Raw genomic sequence first — 8,230 nt, 5'->3', positions numbered from 1 at the left:
TGCTTCAGGTTAAGCCAGGGGACTACTTTTATCACGAATCCTGAATCGTATGGCCGTTTGGTGATGTTTTTCATCTGAATCAGATGAACTTGTATAAAAAACACGTTAGGGTTCATTTTATTGAATGCAAAAACTATTTTTACGAGTATATAAGTTAACGCATGACTCCCACACCATGACTTCCACTCTAAACAGCACATCACTACGCTAAATCCATTCGCAGGGAACATGCGACATCAGCAGTTTTGGATGATTCCTATCAACCTTGAAGTCATTATGCTCCCACGACAGTTGGCAGCGCTCGCAATCAGATGCTAGCTGCCAATAGACTAAACAAACAAAGTCGGCAATAAAAGGAACCACAACGTATGAACTGCTGCGGTTCCAGTTTCCTACATGTTTTGTAATTCATAGAATTAAGAACATAGAATAAGACATATGAACTAACAGATAGGTAGCTGTTAGTTCAATTTTGGGTTAAGCCACAAAATTATACTCGTATTCTCAATAAAGCTAGTAAGTCTTTAGCAGCCAATCAATCAAGTTTGATTTTATTCAAAGTATACTTTAATAAGTTTTCAACCAACAACAACCCACTTGGAACTGTTTGAGCTTGTTCACCAAGTCGAGCGAATAGCAAGTACAAACCCACCTGGCACCAAAGGACTTATTCAACTTATATAAACGTATAATAAATTTGAATATTTACGTTCAATTCAAATTAAAATACTTGTTTTGTTTCGCATTTCAATGTATTCGAAAATGTCATTTAGAGCTACACCAGGGAAGTTATTTCATAAAATTTCTATTCGTTTCGTATCAAGTGCGACGATCCGCACACTCGATACGTTACGAAATTTCAATCGATACAATTACTTGCTCGCTTTCGACTGCCGCGATTCGTGCCCAGCTCTCAATATTTACGATTGCTTATACAGTAATTGATTTTAACGGGTGATTCAAGCCTGGTGTCAAGTTGTTATGTTATTTTTGTTAAGTATTGTTTAGCATTTCATCATTAAAAGACTTACTCCTAAACAGCGTCTACATGTCGTTCGACTCTATTATGAAAAATCGCGTTTTTTAAATTAATTCCCGAATTTGGGATGAAGAGCAACCTGAAGAGACACAAGAGCTGCCATTGTTCACATTACTATTAAATTTTGAAGTTTCTTCAATTATTTCAAAAAATAATGAAATTCAATTTCCAAAGAGCTCTGTTCAAGAGTGTTACAAATAATAATAAAAAACTATTTATCGAAAGTTTTAGTGTTTTCAACAGCTTACATATTAAGATATTAACGTAAAAATTAGAAAAGAAATTACTAATTTTTACATGAAATAGAACTTTATATATCGTATATTTTAAATATAAATTATTATTGTCAGATATTATTAGGAGAAGTGAGCAAGCTTTGAAAACAAAAGCAAATAAATTTTCTCAATATTATAAAAAATAAAATTATTCAAAAATTTTGTAATTTCTTAATATATTATTGCAATATATTGTGTTGGAGTCTTGTGAAGAGAGTGAACAAGTGCACATGTGGATTAGAAAAGCTAAATTGACTTCTTATTATTTTTGAGAATAAATAAAATAAAACTCTATTCATAAAACTTTATTAATTAAATCGACCACGTGAATACATAAATGAGTGACTTGTGCTCACCTTTCGAGCAAGGTCACTCGATGAAGAGAACAACATTAATTAATAAAGAGTCAAGGACTCTTTTAACAGAAACAGCAAACCTAAATGTTGAGTTATTAAATAATTTAACAAATATGACAACTTTGAGCATGCAAAATGTCAGTTCTGCTAATGAATTGAGAAACGAAAGTGATAATACAATGCAATGGCAAACTGTGACTAATAAAAGACCTCAATCAGGCTCTCCCACTATTGATCAAAAACGAACAAAAACAAACAACTATACAAACTTAGCGGATAGCTATAACTCTATTCCAACAACTCAACTCAACAACAATAACATCAGCAGCAATTCCAACAGCACGAACATGTTTGCCGGGCTACAAGACGAATCGGATAGCAATAACATAATGGATCAAAACATAGAAGAGAATACACCAAAACCACCACCAATTATTGTACCAAATATTAGAGATATTAGCGGTATGATTAAGTATTTCGAAACTATTATTAATAAATCTGAATTTAGTTATAAAGCTTTGCGAGACGGTCAAATTCGAGTAATGGTAAAATCTATAGGGTCATACAGATCTCTGGTAAAAGATATGAAAGAAAAAGAAATTAACTACCATACGTACCAGCTTAAACAAGAGCGTGCGTATAGAATTGTTTTAAAAAACTTACATTTCTCTACTCCAGTAGATGACATAAAAGAAGAAATAGAAGCGTTGGGTTTTAAGGTTAGGAACGTTAGCAATATACGAAGTAGATTTACGAACATGCCTTTATGCATGCATTTTGTCGACTTAGAACCAAGCAATGACAATAAAAATATCTTTAATTTAAAATATCTTGGTAACGCTATTGTTAAGGTTGACCCTCCAAAAAAGGTAAATGATGTTGTACAATGCCATCGCTGTCAAGAGTTTGGGCATACCAAATCATATTGTACAAAATCGTACAGGTGTGTGAAGTGTGGTCTGGACCATCCAACAGCTGAATGTGTTAAAAGTAAAGATACGCCTGCCAAATGCATTAATTGTTTACAAAACCATCCAGCAAATTACAAGGGATGCAAGGTGTACCAAAACCTTGCCAAAAAATCGAATATGACTGATAAAAGAAGCAATTTCCCATCATATTCCCATGCCTCTCATAATTTCCCCCAACTGAATAATTATAAACAAACAGAAAATGTGTATGCCAACCCAAATATATCATATGCCCAATGTGTTCGAAGTAATTTTAATTCAGAAAACAACGTTCTTGAAAAAATTGAAACCTTATTTTCTAAACAGCTTGAGCTTACTCAAAGTTTGTTTAAAATGATGTCCACTCTTTTGGAAAAACTATGCAAGTAGGTCTTCGAATAGCTATTTGGAACGCCAATGGTCTGACTAATCATACCGAGGAAGTAAAATTATTCCTAAATACAAACAATATAGACATTTTCTTGGTGTCTGAAACCCATTTCACAACTAAATCGTACTTCAAAATCATCGGTTATGATCTTATATGTGCAAACCATCCGCACAACACAGCCCATGGGGGTTCCGCCATTTTAATCAAATCCAGAATCAAATATGAATATCTGGAAGAAGTTAGAGAACAATATCTACAAGCAGCAGGAGTTAAAGTTAAATGTGACAACCATGAGTTACCAATATACTCTGTATACTTTCCTCCAAGATTTAACCTTAAAACAGACCAATACGTTGATATTTTTAGACAGTTTGGTTCAAAATTTTTGGCAGGTGGGGACTTCAATGCAAAGCACCCTTGGTGGGGCTCTAGGATCATTAATCCTAAGGGCAGAGAACTCGAAAAATGTATTACCCAAAGAAATTTTTCCATTTTATCAACAGGCACTCCAACATATTGGCCAAGCGACCCAAGAAAAAATCCAGATCTTCTCGATTTTGTGATATACTCTGGTTTACCCAGATATAAGTTAAACATTCAAGACAGTAATGAGCTAAGTTCAGATCACTCGCCTTTAATTGTTTCATATAATGAAAATGTTTACCAGACTTCCAAAAAATATAAGATCCTTACCCCGAAAACCGATCTCAAATCCTTCCAATATTGGATCGATAAACATATTGACCTTAACGTGCCCTTAGAAAATGGTGGTGAATTGGATTCAGCGGTAGAATCGTTTACAAACCTGGTTCATGAGGCCGCATATCTATCTAGCCCGATAAGAAACCAGCCGACTTTTACTGATCATTTACAGGTTCCTGCTGAAGTTTTGGGTCGTATTAAAGAAAAAAGAAGATTAAGAAAAGCCTGGCAGCTAAATAGATACCCAGCTGAAAAGAGAGCACTTAATAAAGCAACCAAGCTACTAAAATTAAAGCTATCTGAACTGAAGAATGAATCCTTCAGTTTGTTTATTAAAAGCCTTGAACCCACTAAAAACGATGAGCACAGACTCTGGAAAGCTACCAAGTATCTTAAACGACCAACCAAACGAAACGCAACAGTTAGGGACTCAAATGGGGTATTTTGCAGGAGTGACGAAGCCAAAGCAGAGGCCTTTGCTAAACACCTCTACCAAATTTTTCAACCTAATTCCTTAGGTACTAGTAGTGATGAAACAGAGATTGTAAATTTTTTAGAATCTCCGTGTCAAATGGACCTCCCCATTAGCAAGATATCAAATAGCGAAGTTGCTATGGAAGTACGTAGATTAAATAATAGTAAAACACCCGGCTACGACTATATTGATAGCAAAGTTGTTAAAATTCTTCCGGAAAAAGCTATCGAGTTTCTCACATTAATATATAATGCTATTTTAAATATAAATCATTACCCCACACAATGGAAATGTGCCACTGTGGTCATGGTCCCAAAACCAAATAAGCCTGAAAGCTGTCTTACGTCATATCGTCCTATTAGCTTACTGGTAACATTTTCGAAAATATTCGAAAGAATATTTTTGCAAAGAATGTCACCAGTAATTGAGGATCAAAATATCATACCTGAACATCAGTTTGGGTTCAGAATAGGACATGGTACGCCAGAGCAATGCCATAGGGTGGCAAATGTAATTACAAATGCGCTGGAAGAAAAAAAATACTGTTCTGCAGCCTTCTTAGACGTTCAACAAGCTTTTGACAGGGTATGGCATCCAGGACTCCTCTTCAAAATAAAAAGGCTAATGCCAGCACATTACTATTTAGCGCTTAAATCTTATTTAAGTGACAGACACTTTTATGTAAGGCACCGAGATGCCTCATCAGAAATCTACAGCATTAATGCTGGTGTACCGCAGGGTAGTGTTTTGGGTCCAGTCCTATACACAATATTTACATCAGATATGCCCACATTACGAGAAATAGAGGTAGCAACTTTTGCTGATGACACAGCGTTTATCGCTTCTAGTGGCTCCCCTATAGAAGCTTCGTCTCTACTTCAAAATCAACTGAATATGCTGGAAGTTTGGCTCAACAAATGGAAAATAAAGGTTAACTCTGAGAAGTCTACACATGTCACATTTGCATTAAGAAAAGAGGAGTGTCCTGCTGTATTTCTAAATAATAAGCAGATTCCTACTAGGGATAAAGTTAAATATTTAGGGATGCATCTAGATCGACGTCTTACATGGAAAAGTCATATTCAAGCTAAACAGCAGCAATTAAAAATCAAAACTAAACGCATGTACTGGTTGCTCGGTCGAAAGTCTCAACTTAGCATAGAAAATAAAATACGGCTCTACAAAGCTATCCTCAAACCCATATGGACATACGGCATTCAGCTTTGGGGTACTGCCAGTAAGTCCAATGTGGAGATTTTGCAACGTTATCAATCAAAAACTTTGCGGTCACTTATTAACGCCCCATGGTTTGTTACCAATGAAGCTATCCATAACGACCTAGGTATTCCCTTTATAAAAAATGAGATCCCTAAATATAGTGCTAGATATCTTGCACGTCTCTCAAACCATATAAACCCAATTGCTGTTTGTCTGTTAGATACAACTTATGAAACTATACGGCTAAAACGTTCTCATATCTTAGATTTACCATTTCTCTAAAAATTTCTTAGATTTAAGTTTGGCAAAAAAAAAAAAAAAAAAAAAAAAAAGAAAGAAAAAAAAAAATGAATTTTTGATGGATGTATTTAATAACCTAAGTTAATTATATTTTACTTATGTATATGTAAAAAATTAAGTAATCCTTTATGTAGATTTGCTCAAGGACAAATCTATCTCTGCCATTACCTACTAGATCTAATTTACTGAATATCTTAATGTAGATAGATTGTAAATAAAGAAAGTTAAATAAAAAAAAAAAAAGATATTATTAGATGTAACGAAATCTAGTTTTAGATTTTTAGGTAAAGCGTACATACCCTAGCAAAATATTATTACTATAAATTGGTATTTTTTACGGTCGGACAGGTGTTGATCCGTGAGCTAGTATATAATTATACATATGTTTAGTAAATTTTGCTGAAAGGACCAAGTGGAGAAGGACCTGGCTTCGCTTGGAATATCCAATTGGCGCCACGTAGCGAAGAGAAGAAACGACTGGCGCGCTGTTGTTGACTCGGCTATAGTCGCGTAAGCGGTGTCTACGCCAGTATAGAAGAAGAAATTTTGCTGAAATAAAGGGTGATTTTTTAAGAGCTTGATAACTTTTTTTTAAAAAATAAAATTTGCAAAATCTCATCGGTTCTTTATTTGAAACGTTAGATTGGTTCATGACATTTACTTTTTGAAGATAATTTCATTTAAATGTTGACCGCGGCTGCGTCTTAGGTGGTCCATTCGGAAAGTCCAATTTTGGGCAACTTTTTCGAGCATTTCGGCCGGAATAGCCCGAATTTCTTCGGAAATGTTGTCTTCCAAAGCTGGAATAGTTGCTGGCTTATTTCTGTAGACTTTAGACTTGACGTAGCCCCACAAAAAATAGTCTAAAGGCGTTAAATCGCATGATCTTGGTGGCCAACTTACGGGTCCATTTCTTGAGATGAATTGTTGTCCGAAGTTTTCCCTCAAAATGGCCATAGAATCGCGAGCTGTGTGGCATGTAGCGCCATCTTGTTGAAACCACATGTCAACCAAGTTCAGTTCTTCCATTTTTGGCAACAAAAAGTTTGTTAGCATCGAACGATAGCGATCGCCATTCACCGTAACGTTGCGTCCAACAGCATCTTTGAAAAAATACGGTCCAATGATTCCACCAGCGTACAAACCACACCAAACAGTGCATTTTTCGGGATGCATGGGCAGTTCTTGAACGGCTTCTGGTTGCTCTTCACCCCAAATGCGGCAATTTTGCTTATTTACGTAGCCATTCAACCAGAAATGAGCCTCATCGCTGAACAAAATTTGTCGATAAAAAAGCGGATTTTCTGCCAACTTTTCTAGGGCCCATTCACTGAAAATTCGACGTTGTGGCAGATCGTTCGGCTTCAGTTCTTGCACGAGCTGTATTTTATACGGTTTTACACCAAGATCTTTGCGTAAAATCTTCCATGTGGGCGAATAACACAAACCCAATTGCTGCGAACGGCGACGAATCGACATTTCACGGTCTTCAGCCACACTCTCAGAAACAGACGCAATATTCTCTTCTGTACGCACTGTACGCATTCGTGTGGTTGGTTTAATGTCCAATAAAGTAAACTGAGTGCGAAACTTGGTCACAATCGCATTAATTGTTTGCTCACTTGGTCGATTATGTAGACCATAAATCGGACGTAAAGCGCGAAACACATTTCGAACCGAACACTGATTTTGGTAATAAAATTCAATGATTTGCAAGCGTTGCTCGTTAGTAAGTCTATTCATGATGAAATGTCAAAGCATACTGAGCATCTTTCTCTTTGACACCATGTCTGAAATCCCACGTGATCTGTCAAATACTAATGCATGAAAATCCTAACCTCAAAAAAATCACCCGTTATGTTTTACATTGACTTGAAAATTGAGTTCGAAGACCTTATTTTAAAAGTATGGATAAATATTAAGCCGATTGTTAACCTTTTTTCATGAGTGCTTTTATACTTTATTACATAAAAACGCGTTCTTATCAATAAATAATAAAATACAAACATACAAATATGAAACCAAAATGCACGTCTTATATTGACATATTCTAGATAAAACAAACAAAATCTTATTCGCTACTTGTCACGATATAGTATAAGTACTTTAACTATGTCCTAACTTATGCTGAACCAATGCAACGAATAGTCCGTTAACAGTTTTATGTTCCACAATTTAAGTTCCAAATAAAGAAGTACATTTTCATATGTAATTGTTCTGATAACTGCGGAACTCACCTTTATTTCCAAAACTCACTTTTTATTATAAAAGAAATAACGCACAGAACGCGTTTTCTGGATTTCAAATTTCAGAACTCCCTTTTTATTGTAAAGGAAATAACGCACAGCACGGGTTTTTTTTTATGTACATATTTCGTAATTCTATTTTATTTATGAATACTCTCAAACGTTATAAACTGGTCGAATACCCCAATTGGACGTGAGTTAACGACATAGCCTCGCTCTGGGTCACACACACACACCCACATACATCTTATTTTTTAATATATGTACATCCCGAACGA

This window comes from Bactrocera dorsalis, chromosome 1, assembly GCF_023373825.1.
Source record: "Bactrocera dorsalis isolate Fly_Bdor chromosome 1, ASM2337382v1, whole genome shotgun sequence".
Taxonomy (NCBI): domain Eukaryota; kingdom Metazoa; phylum Arthropoda; class Insecta; order Diptera; family Tephritidae; genus Bactrocera; species Bactrocera dorsalis.
The sequence above is the reverse complement of the archived record's forward strand: the minus strand, read 5'-3'. Positions refer to the sequence as shown.